Below are 14,783 nucleotides of genomic sequence, written 5' to 3'. Positions count from 1 at the left end.
ATATTTTGCATATTAGGCCCTTATCAGAGGTGTTGCTTGCAAATATATTTCCCCATTCGGATGGTTGTCTTTTTACCTTGTTGATGGTTTCTTTTGCTGAGCAGAAGGTATTTAGTCTAATGTAGTCCCATTCACTTATTTTAGCTTTTACTTCCCTTGCTATTAAGGTCAAATTCATAAAATCCTCTTTAAGTCCAAGGTCCTCGAGTTTAGTTCCTGTTTTCTTCTATACATTTTACTGTTTCAGGGCTTATATTCAGGTCCTTAATCCATTTTGAGTTAATTTTGGTGTGGTGATAGACAGCAGTCTAGTTTCATTCTTTTGCAGGTGAATTTCCAGTTTCCCCAACACCACTTATCGAAGAGGCTTTCCTTTCTCCACTGTATGTTTTTTGGCTATTTTGTCGAAAATAATTTGCCCAAATATGTATGGGTTTACTTCTGGACTCTCGATTCTCTTCCACTGGTTCGTTTGTCTTTTCTCTACCAATACCATGCCGTTTTGATTACTGTCGCCTTGTAGTATAATTTGAAGTCAAGCAGAGTGATACCTCCAGCCTCATCCTTTTTTCTCAAGATGACTTTGACAATTTGGGGTATTTTATGCTTCCATGCATTAAATCTGCATAATCCTTTAGGGTAATAAGGTCATTTTAACTATGTTGATTCTTCCAATACAAGTACCCAGAATATCTTTCTATTTCATTGTGTCTTCTTCAGTTTTTTTTTAATAGGGTCTTATGGTTTTCATGATATAGGTCCTTCACATGTTTCATTAGATTTATTCCTAGGTATTTTATTCTTTTTGTTGCAATTGCAAAAGGAATTACTTTTTCCACTTCTCTTTCTGACACTTCATTATTAGAGTATAGGAACACTATGGGTTTTTGAACATTGATTTTGTATCCAGAAACTTTACTGTATTTGCTTATTGTTTCTAGTAGTATTCTTGTGGAGTCTTTAGGGTTTTCTATATAGAGAATCATGTTATCTGCAAATAGTGACAGTTTGACTTCATTTCCTATTTGGATGCCTTTTATATCTTTCTCTTGCCTGATCGCACTTGCTAGGACCTTCGATGTTATATTGAATAACAGTGGCAAGTGGACAGCCTTGCCTCATTCCTGACCTTAGAAGGAAGATTTTTAGTTTTTCACCATTAAGTATAATGTTGGCTGAGGGCTTATCATATGTGGCCTTTATTATATTACAGTATTTTCCTTCTATAGCGATTTTATTAAGTGTTTTGATCATAAATGGGTGCCGTATCTCGTCGAAGGCTTTTTCTGCCTCTATTGATATAATCATATGATTCGTATTTTTTAATTTGTTTACATGGTGTATCACATTAATGGATTTGCGTATGTTGAACCATCCCTGTGCCTCTGCGATGAAGCCCACTTGATCATGGCATATATTCCTTTTAATAATTTGCTGTATTCAGTTCACTAGTATCTTATTTAGGATTTTTGCATCTGTATTCATGAGAGATACTGGTCTGTAGTTTTCTTTTTTTGTATTATCTTTACCAGATTTTTGGTATCAGGGTAATATTGGCCTCATAAAATGAGTTGGGAAGTATGACCTCTTCTTCGATTTTTTGAAAGAGTTTGAGGAGTATAGGTATTAAATCTTTGAATGTTTGGTAGAATTCACTGGTGAAGCCATCTGGTCCTGGACTTTTACTTTTTGGTAGGTTTTAGATATTTGTTTCAATTTCCATACTGCTGATCTTTCAATTTCGATTTTCCAGTTCTTCTTGATTCAGTCTAGGAAGGTTGTATTTTTCTAAGTACTGGTCCATTTCTTCTAGGTTATTAAATTTGGTGTTATATACTTTTTCATAGCATTCTTGTATGATCCTTTGTATTCCTATGATTCCAGTCATAATTTCACCTCTTTATCCCTGGTTTTATTTATTTGTGTCCTTCTTCTTTTTTCTTTAATGAGTCTGACCAGGAGGTTGTTAATTTTTTAATCTTTTCAAAGAACCAGCTCTTTGTTGCATTTATATTTTCTATTTTTTTTCTTTTTTGGTTTTCAATTTCATTTATTTCTGCTCTAATTTCGATTATTTCCTTCTACTAACTTTGGGCTTCATTTGTTCTTCCTTTTCTAGGTTTTTAAGATGAAGGTTTAGGTTGTTTATTTGGGCTCAGTGTTGTTTTTGGATATAGACTTGTAATGATATGAACTTTCCTCTTATGACTGCTTTTGTCATGTTCCAAAAGTTTTGATATGTTGTACTATCATTATCATTCGTTTCTATGTATCTCTTGATCTCTCTTTTTATTTCTTCTCTGATCCTGTTATTCATCAGTAGTATGTTGTTTAATCTCCGTGTATTTGTGATTCTTCTCACTTTCTTTTTACAGTTAATCTCTAGTTTCAAAGCATTGTGATCAGAGAATATGGTTGGTATGATTTCAACCCTCATATTTGTTGAGGCTATCTCTGTGCCCCAATATGTGGTCAATCCTTGAGAATGTACCATGTACACTAGAGAAGAATATATAAGCAGCTGTTTTGGGATGGAATCCTCTGTAAATGACAATTGTGTCCAGTTAGTCTAATGTGTTATTTAAGGACATTATTTCCATATTGATTTTCTGTTTGGGTGATATGTCTATATCTGACAGTGGAGTATTTAGGTCCCCTAATACGATAGTGTTTCGATATGTTTCTCTCTTTCATTCTGTTTGTAATTGCTTTACATATTTTGGGGCTCCCTGATTGGGGGCATAGGTATTGATAAGTGTTATATCTTCTTGGTACATAATTTCTTTTATCATTATGATTTGTCTCTCAGTATCTTTCTTTACAATTTTTATTTTGAAGTCTACTTCATCTGATATTAGTACCACTACTCCTGCTTTTCTCTGAATGCTATTTGCTTGAAATATCATTTTCCGCCCTTTCACATTGAGTCTGTATCTGTCTTTGGACCTGAGACATGTCTGCTGGAGACAGCATATGGTTGGGTTTTGGTTTTTTTTAATCCAATCTGCAACTCAGTGCCTTTTTATTGGTGAGTTCAGTCCATTTACATTTAGGATGATAATTGAAATATGAGGTTTTCCTATAACTTTTTACCCTTTGCTTTCTGGTAGCTCAGTGTTTTCATTGCTTCCTTGTCCTTGTGTTTCTGTTTTTTTATTTTGGTTGGCTTTTGTGGGTTTTCCCTCTGGTTCTTCTTGTTTTATGTTATACACTTCAGTTCTGAATCTTTGGTGTGTGTTTACCATTATGAATATGTAGAGGATAGTTTTATACACACACACACGTACATATATATATACAGTCGCCCATTTTCTTCTGTGTATGTCTTATCTCCATTCCCCTTTGCAAATTTGGAGCTTTGAATCCTCCCGTTTTCAGTCGTTGTTGTCTCAATTCTCTTCTTATCGTTTAAGCTTATAATGCCCTGTTCTTAGTAAGGGTTGCACTCCTCTGCTTCTATTTGCCTCATAGTCACCTTACTCATAATTACGTATTTTTTTTTGTCATTTTGTTTTAAATGAGTTGACCCTTTTCAGTATTTCCTTAAGGCCTTACAGTAGAGTGTTCCCTCAATTATTTCCTTAAGGCCTCACAGTAGAGTGTTCCCTCAATTATTGTATGTCTAGAAAAGTCTTTATTTCTCCTTCATGTCTAAAGGAGAGCTTAGCTGGATACATTATTCTAGGCTGGTAGTTCCTTTCACTTAAAATTTCGAATACATGATTTCACTCCTTTCTGGCTTTTAAGGTTTGTTCTGAGAGGTCCAACAATAATCTAATGGGTTTTCCTTTATAGGTTACCTTCTTCTTTTCCCTGAGTGCCCTGAGAATTCTTTTTTTCATTGATTTTTGATAATTTTAATATACTATGTTTTGGAGAAGGGCTTTTTGGATTGAGGTAATTAAGTGGTCTGTTGACTTCTTGAATTCCAAGCTCCATTTCATTCCTTAGATTTGAGAAATTCTCATCAATTATTTCTTTGAAAATTCTTTCTATTCCCTGCTCCTAAGCTTGCTATTTTATTCTTCATCTCTTTTAGTGTATTCTTTTCTCCAGAAATTCTATTTGATTCTTTTTCAAGTTTTCAATCTCCTTGCTAAAAAAACAAAAAAACAAACAAACAAACAAGCAAACAAAACCTCATTTTGCTGGTCTAATTGTGTTCATTTCCTGGAATTGTTGATATTAATTATTTTGGATCATTGATTTTTTTCAGAAGTACCATCCTGAATTCTCTGTCATTTAAGTCACATATTTCTATGTCTTTAATCTTATTTCCTGGAGATTTTCTGAGCTACCTTGTCACCTTGGTTGTTAATGGTGTTTAATGGACTATTTCTCCACCTGGGCATTAGCGGACGTGTATTCTGCTATTTTTTTTTTACAGAAAGATTTATTATATAAAGATCTCTCTTTATTCTGTTGCCAAGAAGGCATTTTTCTTTTTGTTTCCAGTGAGTGGCATCCAAGCCTCTTAGATCTCTGCTTTAAATAAAGTCTCAATAATGCCTTTTTTTTCTTATATGTAGTCATGCTCGCTACCTTCAGTCTCAGTCCCTTTCAGTGTTAGTGACAGCTTTGGTAACAGTTGTTCAGTGTCCCTGGGGCTCCACGGTTTTTTGTCTTGGAAGGAGGTGCCCTCTGTGTTGGAGGATGGGGGTTGTGGCTCAGCCTTGTGTTTTGCAACCATCCCTATTGCTCTGCTTTCTGCCCTGGTCCCTGGGCACTGCCGCTATGTGGAGCTCCCAGCTCTCTCAGGCAGGGCTCTTCAGGGAACCTGTCACACCTTCTTTCTTCCCTCTTTTCCTGCAGGGAGCTCCAACTTGGAGAGGCAACTTCCTTGTTTTTCCCAGTCTACCACAGGACTCCCATGGTCTGACCTGTGGTAGCTCATATTCGCAGACCCCTCACTCAGATGTGCTTGTGTGCAGGTTGGGTGTTTTTTGTTGAGTTTTAGATGTTCAGATTATTGTTCTTTCAAGGAGAGAGATCTGGGGACATCTCTCACTCCACCATGCTTCTGATGTCACTCCAGTTAGTTAATTTTAGGATACCAACAATTTCTACAAACCTTTGAATTTTATAATATGTGTAATATAAACCAAATAATACATATCTGTGTATTATAAATGGACTTTTAAAATAATTTTCTTCAATGTCTGAGTTTTAAGGGTGAGAAATAGCTGATGATTAAATTCTTTAAAAACTCCTTTGAAGATTTTCTTTGTTTTTATTTTTCATGTTCTATATATAGGTGACATATACTGATTCAAATGAGAAAAAGGCCAAGAAATCAAGCTTATACTCTGAGTCAGGTAAATGTTAGCAACCATTATCAAGTAAATCCTGCAATCTATTAATCCATTTATTTTAGTAACATTTATTAAGCTTCTGCTACATGTCAGGCACTATTAATTTTTGAACATATAAAGTAGAAAAGCCATTGTCCTTACCCTGGATTTTAAAGGTTAGTGAGTAACAGTCATGCCAATAATCATAACACCATGTGATAAATACAATGAGGGAGGTATGTACAAGTTCCAGTGGAAGCATAGGGAGGCTAAGGAAGCTTTTACCGAAGAGGCCACAATTGAGCTGAGATGTGAAGGATGAGAAAGAATTTTCTAAGCAGACAAATGAAAGGATAACCTTACAGGAAAAGGGAATACATTTACCAAGTTATAGACATTAAAGCATAGTGTGTTTATAGAAATATAGTTATATTTCAGAATTGCTTTAGCTAAAAGTTCAAGTTAGAGAATTGCAAGAGATGAAACCAGAAAGAAGCATCCCTGAGTGTACCATGGATGGCAAACTTAATACTACATACTTTACCAAAAGGGTTGGATCGTTAAGATTCTGGTAGGCCATGCCAAAAATGTTATACCTTTTATCCTGTTATTTAAAGGCAACTGTTGAAGAATATTGGCAAGGGCATAATATAATCAGAATTTGCCTTTTCTAAAAATGGAAAATGAAACTATGGGGAAGAGACTGGAGGCAATAAAATATTTATGAGACAAAAAAAATTGCATTTGGCATTTATTGAACAGTTACAATATACCAGGTACTCTGCTAAACTATATCCTCTCATTTAACTCTCCCAACAATTTAATGAGGTCCGAGCTATTTTTATCTACCATTTTACATATAAGTAAACTAAGTCTCAGAGTGTTAAATTATCTTGCCCAATGTTTCATATAATATGTGGCAAAGGCAGGGTTTTAACCCACGTCTTAGTCAGCCAATCCTTACAATACCATGCTGCCTCTTACTACAATTAAAGAGGCTAGTACAACAGTCAAGGCTAGAAATGTGTCCTGAACAAAGTCAGTGGCAGTGAATTTGAAGAGCTGGCACAGATTTGACTCAAACTTAAGAGTTTGAAAATGAACGATATTTGGTTACTGATTGAATATAGGAGATGAAGGAGTTGAAAAGAACTCCCAGATTTCTAGATGGGCAACCACATGGATAATGAACAATAGTGCCATTAAGTAGATAGGAAATACAGTAGTATGAACAAGTTTAGAAGAGAAAAAATTAGTTCAGCTTTGAATGCACTGAGTTTGAGTTACCTGCAGGCATTAAGTGGGACATCTAAGTAGAAGAGTCAAGCAGGCAGTTACAGATACTGGTCTGGGGCTCTTGGGAGAAGCAATGAAAAGAACACCTTATATCAAAACCTATGGGAAATAACAAAAGCTGTTCCCATAGGTTTTGATATAAGTGTTCTTGTTTAGGGAGATTATACTTTCTCCTTTTAATCCCCTCTTTGATCTAAGAGTTATCCATAAGTATGTTTCTTAATTATCAAGAAATGAATATTTTGGGTCACAGAGAATATAGCCTGTAAATGTTTAACACATTGAAGTTGTTAAGATTCTCTTTGTGACCAAATATGTGATTGATATTTGAAAGTGTTCCGTGGACATACCAAAAAAAAAATGTATATTCTCTATTTGAAAGATGTAAGGCTCTAAATGAATATTAAATTATATTTATTGATTATTTTATTCAATTATTATATGTCTTTACTGATTTTTTGTCTACTAGACTCTTTTCTTACTGTCTACTAGATGTGTCCAACCATCAAAGATGTGTATTGAAATTTTACACTATAATTTTATTTTTATAAAATTACTATTGCATTTCTAATAAGTTTTACACATTTAGGCTCTTTAGGATATTTAATCTACCACATTGCTAGAAACCATAGAAGAATTCTTTATTTTTTAACAGTTGCATTAGTTATCTATTGCTGAACAATAAATCACCCCCCGCCAAAACTTGGGAACCTAAAAAAACATTATCATCTCACAGTTTTTGTGGTTAGGAATACAGAAGCAATTTAGCTGGGTGGTTCTGTCTCTGGGTGTCTCATAGTTATAGTCAAGATGTCATCCAGGGCTGCTGCAGTCATCTAAAGGTTTTGCTGGGACTGGAGGAGTCACTTCCAAGGTGACTCACTCACATGGCTGTTGGTAGATCTCAGTTCCTTGACATTTAGGCCTCTCCATAGGGGTTCTTTAGAATTTTCATGATATAGTGTTGGGCTTCCTCCAGAATGAGTGATCCAAGAGAAAGGGGCTGAAGCCACAATATATTTTATAACCTAGTCTCAGAAGTTAGACAATACCATATACTATTCATTTGAAGCAAGTCACTAAGTCTAACCCACACTCAAGGGGAAGAGAATTAACCCCCACTTCTTAGAGTATTCTCAATGAATTTTGAGACATATTTTAAAACTACCATAACAGTATTGTCATCACACTTAATTTTTCAAGGTTGTACACTATTAATTCCAGCTCTTATCCTTTCCAAAATAGTACACAAGCAAAATCATACTCGTACACAAAGAAACACAGTCAGTACATAGAATTTAGGTAAAACTTTTTTAAGCAGATCATTGGAATTTATTGGTTACTCACAATACACTTTACATTTATTGAGATAAAAATAAATAGTAATTCACCTTGTCTTTGGACTGGCTCTAATTGGTAATACTACTTTCTATGATTCAGAGCATTCAACTTGTCTAAGACTCTTTAGTCATGCATGTACATAATTGACATACACCATCCCAGTATTCCTATGGACATATTCTACATGAAGACTTGCTTTAATATAATTATCCCAAAATATTTACTAAAATCCACTTATGGAACTTTGCTAGATGGCATACAAAGCATGTCAGACAGTATTTGAGTGGGAAGAGATTAATGACAAGCAGACTAATGAACAAACATTGAGCCTACGCATATATTAAACATTCATTCAACAAATAAATGCTATTGAGTGCTTACAATATGCCAGGCACTATAAACCAGAAATCACAATATAGCATAATAAGTCCTATCATAGAAGGATATATAAGGTACTTTGGGAGCATTAACAGATAATGCCTATCTACCTAGGCAGATTTCAAGGAAAGCTCTCTGAAGGAGGTGACATGAGCTGAATGAGTCCAGAAGGATGAGAAATTTAAAATAGGGACCCTAGAATTACGAAGGAAATAGTAAAGGTAAAGGCAAAGGGGAGCATGTGTTGTTCAGTATCTCTAAAGCATAGAATATATGTAGACTAGTGATCAGAGATGAGGCTGGTGAGGTAGGCAATGGCCCTATTTCTTCAGGTATATTTTATGCCTTTCTGGGAGTCCCTGGAGGGTTTTAACAGTGCACTGACAGCAAGAAATAAATATCTATTATGTTAGTTAACATTTTACAAGTAACTTGTGAAGGATACCAACGAATAATGATTTTCTTTTTCTCTGAAAATCCACCTGCAGTTCACAGAATCATCCCTTCTCATGATTCATCAATTAAGTAAGTATCTAAGAAAACTTAATAAATTAATGCAAATTAAAATTTTAATAATTACACAGGACTGCTGCTTGAGGGCAGATTCTCCAGTGGAATCTCCCATTCTTGTAGTTCTATACTTTTATGCAGTGGAACTCATCTTTTGCAACCTCTCAGGACTAAGCTAAAATTGTAATGTAGGCAAAGTTTGTCATTCATACTCTTCCACCTCCTTCTCTCTTTATTCTCACTTTGGTTCTATGCTCCCCAAATATATAGGGTCTTCACTCCCCTTTCAGGTACCTCTTCTCTCCAGGTAGTTTTCTGGGATCTGGATCGATTCTTTTCCCCCCTTCCCATTCAAACATGCATTACTTGTGCCTTTTGAGGTGATTGATTCCCTAATGATGATAAATTAGTTCACTATATAGTATTAACAACTTAATCTGTTACCTCATTCTAAGGATATTTGCACTGCAATCCAAAGCTATACTTAGGACAACACCAAGCCCTTAAATCTTGGTGGCCACCTATTCTGCTGATGTCCTGTTACTCAAACTTGAATAAAACTTCATGCACATAAAATAACTCCCGATGAAATACACATACCCAACACCATCATCCTTTAAACACTCAACAAACCAAATGAGGTCCAGGATAGGTTTTATAAATCCTAAACTTTAATGAAAATGGTTGGGTAAATTGAAGTAGTAATGTGTGGTGGTGAATGGTTTTGACATTCAGACCAAGCTTTCTAGAGAAGGATTTTGAGCTTAGAAGTGGTAGAAGTCAGTTGTCTGACTTACTGACTGCTTATGGGATACGAAGATGCTGAAGTAAACTGACTAGCCCAATCAATATTAGGACAGTTTAAAGAAATAAAGGTGAGAGAATACTGATTGATATAGTTTTATAAAGTATTCATTCCTGCCTCCCTCTTCCTCCTACCCCCACCAGATTACGAAGCTACCGAATCACTTGAGTCTTTCCAACAGCAAATGCTCTGGATATCCTTTAATTAAAAATCTTAGCTCAGCTAAGATGAAGAAGCTCATGGCATGGAACTTCTCTCCTATTCTTCTCAAATACACAGGGTTAAAATACCTTTAGCTATACTTAGGACAATTCCATGCCAGAGCACAACAAAACATAATTAGCAATACCATCTGGTCTGGCTCTACCCATTGCATCCATGTCACATTCTCTTACCTTACACAGAATAACATAGGTTCAAGGCCTCTGACTTAATCCTCTTGCTTTGATGCATCTCCTTGCTTCCCAGGGCTCACTTGTGGACATGTCATATCTGTTCCACCATTTAACTCCTCTCTCTTCTCTCCCCTCAGTTTCTTAGTTCTCTCTTTTTTCTAATGCTAATTCAAAGGACATACACAGTAAGCTTAATAAAATTAGGAACCAAATAAATCAGGACAAGTGGAAGAAAATTTGTTAACATAGTGGTGGGGTAAACAGTTGTAATAATTAAGCTTTCCATTTAGATACTAAGTGTGTTCTCTTGATCCAACTGGAAGGTGAGAGGAGAAACAGTAAAAAAAAAAGTATTGAATCTGTTGCCCTGAAGTTTGTATTTCACTCATTGGGTGACAGTCAAATGGTTTTGAGGATGGAGATGATATTATCAAATTGATAACTGCTGAATACTTCTAATAGCAGCATGTGGGAAAAATTGAAGACCTTTGCAGAAGTCCATTAATAATTTGTGGCCTGCACAGTGGCCTTCATTTTAGAGTAGAAATAAGTATGCATTGATCTAAAACATGTTAAATGGGAATTTATTTACCAAACTTTCTTGAGAACCTACTGTGTTCAGAGTATAGTGCCGGGTATTAGGGGAATACCAAGATGAAGAAGAGAGCACTGCCCTATACATCAGTTATGCTTCACAAAATATCAGGAGAAGAGACAGAGGCATGAGGAATGGCAGAGAGTGAATTGAGAGTAGGGTGGTTGATAAAATGGCAGGCAAAGGAAAGGCCACCCATAGAACTACCCAGTCTCTGGCTTTCAGATTGGAACACTGATGTTAGGATATAGAGGTGCTGTTTTAAAATCTTTTCAGCCACTGGGATGAGGTTGGGATTTGGCAATAGAATGGACTTTGTATATGGATGATCAGAAGGTATCAGGCATCAGCCCAAAGCTATGGGCTTGAGATACAAGTAGAAGACCACTGATTAAATTAAAAATTAGCTATTCAGAAGGATTAGGCAGACAAATTAAATTTTAGTATTGCCACATTAGTGGTCTTATATGAGGCTTTTCTCATTTATTTGGCTAGTTTTGTTCTCAGATGTTTGCTGTTTCCTTTTATGTAATTCATGCCTTTGGGACAGAGAGCCTATGGGGACAGGTTGCAGCAAATACACAGGACTCACTGGGTTCCACTTGCTGCCTGTATGTGGTAGAGAGAGCAAAAACAGAATCTAGGCACATTAAATTGCAGAGGATCTTCATGAAGGAAATTGTGCTGGCATTGGCCTAAGAAACTGGGTCTTAGGAAAATAAATGAAGCCAGAGAATAGGAACTATGCCACTGATGTTAGCATTCATGTTCCAGATTCCATACTGCAAAAAGGTACTAGTCTGAGGATGGGCTATTGCTACCTAACCCTATCTGAGACCTGTAGGGTTTTCTTTTACTACTTAGAATTAGGTCGTAATTTCACAGTCTGGCCATATTTCTCAAAATTGAATTCTAGGCCTTGGGAGAAAATGTAAAATTCAGTAAAATAAGGGTAGGCCAAGGAAAAATGAAGATAGATTGCCATATTTCCTTTAAGAAGGTCAAGGAGAAGAAAGGTAAGAGATCCATGTAGGCAGGAAAATATAAAAATAAATCAAAATTAGTTTTAGGCCTTGATTTTTAAACTATTTTTATTATTCTATAATTTATATGATTGCGTTGTTCTCTTGCTACAGTTTAGTAAAATATATTTTGAGTTCTGAGTAGTAAGTGATAATAATTCTGATTAGAACATACAATAGAATACTGTGATACCTAGAAAAGGGCTACATCTAATTCGGTACTGCATATGATCAGAACCCCATTATTTTAATCCATCATTATCAATAATCGTCCGTAGATTTTTTTCCTACTGGGGGGCAAGGGAGGAGATTAGGTGTTCGAGGAGGTGGATGGAAACTAAATTATCAGAAAGCTCTGATCAAGCAGAGCAGGCAGAAAGGACTAGTCCATCTCTTCTCTCTCCAACCCCATGTTCTTCCCAACTCGAAACAAAACAAACATGGCTAAAGTGGATCAAGAGGAGTAATATCAGATAGATGTTAGTTTATGCAGCAGCTATTACTCTACTGCAGCAATTATTCTATTCCTCTGAGTAATAGAGTAGGAAGCTAAACAGGGGGTTTAGACAAAAATAAATCTTATTCTTCTATAAAGCTTATTATTCTCTGTGAATTGCTAGGGAGAAAACTGCCAGGCACAAAGGAGATAATCTGATTCAATGATTTGAAATTTGGGGGGGGGTGGAGTTACATAAATTATTAACTATAATTAATTAGATCAATCTATTTTTAACTTTCAGACAACAAAACTACTATCAAAATCGCTGTCAAGAAAAAGTATGTACAATGAAATCCACCAATAAAGCAACATATTAAGGACATTTTCTAATATGTTATTAGAGAAAAATCTGAATCAGACAACCAGCAACTATTGACATCAGTTTCTCTCTTTGTCTTTTTCTCTTCCTTGACTTTCACTCTCAGTTATTCTTGATTTTTGCAGAGGTCCAAAGTTATTGTTAAAAGAGTTACTGTTACAAGGGGTCGAAAGTTACTGCTATTGGCCCTTTGAGCAGAAGGCTCAGGAGGATAGATTGGGGGAGCCTTAGAAGGTTTGATCATCATGGGAAAACTAGCAAATACCAAAGACTGACTCCATGATGGGAAGGCATTAAAGGAAATGCCTTTGCAGATCACTGCAGTTCTGGCTCAGGGCTGAGTGCCCTGCCCTTGGACAGGTGAGCCAGGATGCCTGGATCTGTCTCTTAATTTTACTGGGAGTAAGAAGAATATTAGGGTGACTACTTCATCAAAATAAGGGAACTGGTAACCTAAGATGCTGTAACTTGGACCAGGCAAAGATAAGAGGGTGAACTTGATAAACCCAAACTCTGGGGCTACACAGAGGAATCATGAAAAAGAGAAGGTTTCAGGGGAATAGCATATTCACACACTTTTTCACACATAGACCTGCTCAATTCATAGAAAATGCAGCAAATACAAAGACTTACAGGCATCTAAAGGATATTTCTCAGTTTAGTAGTATAATGAAAATAAGCTGAAATATCAGATTCTCTTTATCACATTTTACTTCATTAAACGCTTTAGGAATACCCCTATTTTATATATCAAGGTTGGAAATGCTTCTTCTCAACTATCCTAAGAGTAATAATGTAGGTCTGCTGTACATTATCTCTGGTAATGAGAAAATAACATATATTGAGATTCTTAGTTCATATGTATTGAAATACATTTAGACCAATTTAGACCAAAAAGTTCTAAATGTTTAGACGTTATGCTTAGAAGTATTTGATTTAGGACATGTTTGTATAAAACAAGTGTTTTTCAACCATATGCTTCATCCCAAACTATATTTTTCAAACTCAACAGCAATTTTTTGTTTAGGCAATAAGTACAAAAAAAATGCATTTAGAGAAGTAGATAGTAGTAATGTTTGCACAATATTGTGAATGTACTTTATGCTGCTGAACTGTACACTTTAAAATGGCAAAATGGTAAATTTTACATTATGTGTATTTTACCACAATAAAAAATACATTAAGAGATTCAGGAATTGGAGTGGAATAAAATGGCTTTTCCCTGAAGTGAGCTTCAAATCTTCTCCAATGAGTCAGGAGAGAGAATGCCACATATGACAAAGTGTTAACTTTTCTTTGAATGTTGACCTAAACCTGAACAATCTGGGAGCTATCTTTGGAGATAATTGGAAGACAACAACCACATTATAGAGAATCTAGTGCCAAAATGCCAGGATATCAAACAATGCATAGCTAGAATGTCAGGCACCCGGCCTTTGCTTCCACTGACTTATATCTAAAGCTTTGAGAAGTAGAGTTCTTGTCGGAGATACACACTCTTGATCTGGCTGTCTTGAGGGTAACAACTTAAAAACATAGACAAGATGATTTTTATGTTCCCAAAATATATCTGCAATAAGTAGAAGTACATAAACAGATATAGGGTTTGACAGGTACACTTCGTGTCTGCCCCTGGTCCATTGTAAGCTGTGACAGCACAATTAACCACAGTGGAAATGGTTACTCAAATCTGGTCCTTGGGTTTCTGCTCATACTGTAGGGAGACCCTAACTTTCCTCTACTGTTCAGCCTTCTGGCTCTTTGAGTTCCATTTCTAGCTCAGCCTTTTTTTCTACCTAAATTAATGTGTTTCTCTACTTCATGAGCTGTCCTCTGTCTCCTTACCCAAGACAGTTTGCACTAATAATAATCTTTTTTGGACCCAAAGCCTGTTCATTTCCCCTGAATCATCAGTGTTGTTGTCCATCAATTAAATCTTAACAAGTAACTAGTTATTTGCATGTATAAATATAGTCAATTGACAGAGGAAGGCAGCAACAGATGGACCACAGAACCCATAGGCTGACCCCTCCACCCCGGGGCTTTATTTTTCACCCTCACCTCCTAGCTAAACAGATGCCTAAGTAAAAGGAGGTTATCCATGAAGATACACAAATGTTTTGACTGCAAATTCGTTTCATGAAATAGTTTTAGAAGTAATCTATTTTGTATTTTTAAAGCAATATTGCTTGGATCAGAAACATAATCTTACTTCTTGCCAGAACATGTGTTTTCTGTGAGCCTAGACACCCAATTGGCTACTTTTTTTTTAAACCAAGAAGCCATTTATCCTCAGTAGTAAATGCTGAAAATAAAAGTTCCAAGGACTTTT

At 35.8% G+C, this 14,783-nt stretch overlaps 1 protein-coding gene across 1 annotated transcript in view; it reads left to right on the top strand.

Moving 5' to 3' along the window:
• The window catches only part of LOC120604322 (fibrous sheath-interacting protein 2-like), a 93,258-nt gene that overhangs the window by 39,367 nt on the left and 39,108 nt on the right, over positions 1-14,783 (top strand). The window lies entirely within an intron of this gene.

This window comes from Pteropus medius, unplaced genomic scaffold (genome assembly GCF_902729225.1).
Source record: "Pteropus medius unplaced genomic scaffold, Ma_sr-lr_union100, whole genome shotgun sequence".
In the NCBI taxonomy this organism is placed as follows: domain Eukaryota; kingdom Metazoa; phylum Chordata; class Mammalia; order Chiroptera; family Pteropodidae; genus Pteropus; species Pteropus medius.
Note: the sequence above shows the minus strand (reverse complement) of the source record. Positions and strands in the feature narration are given on the sequence as shown.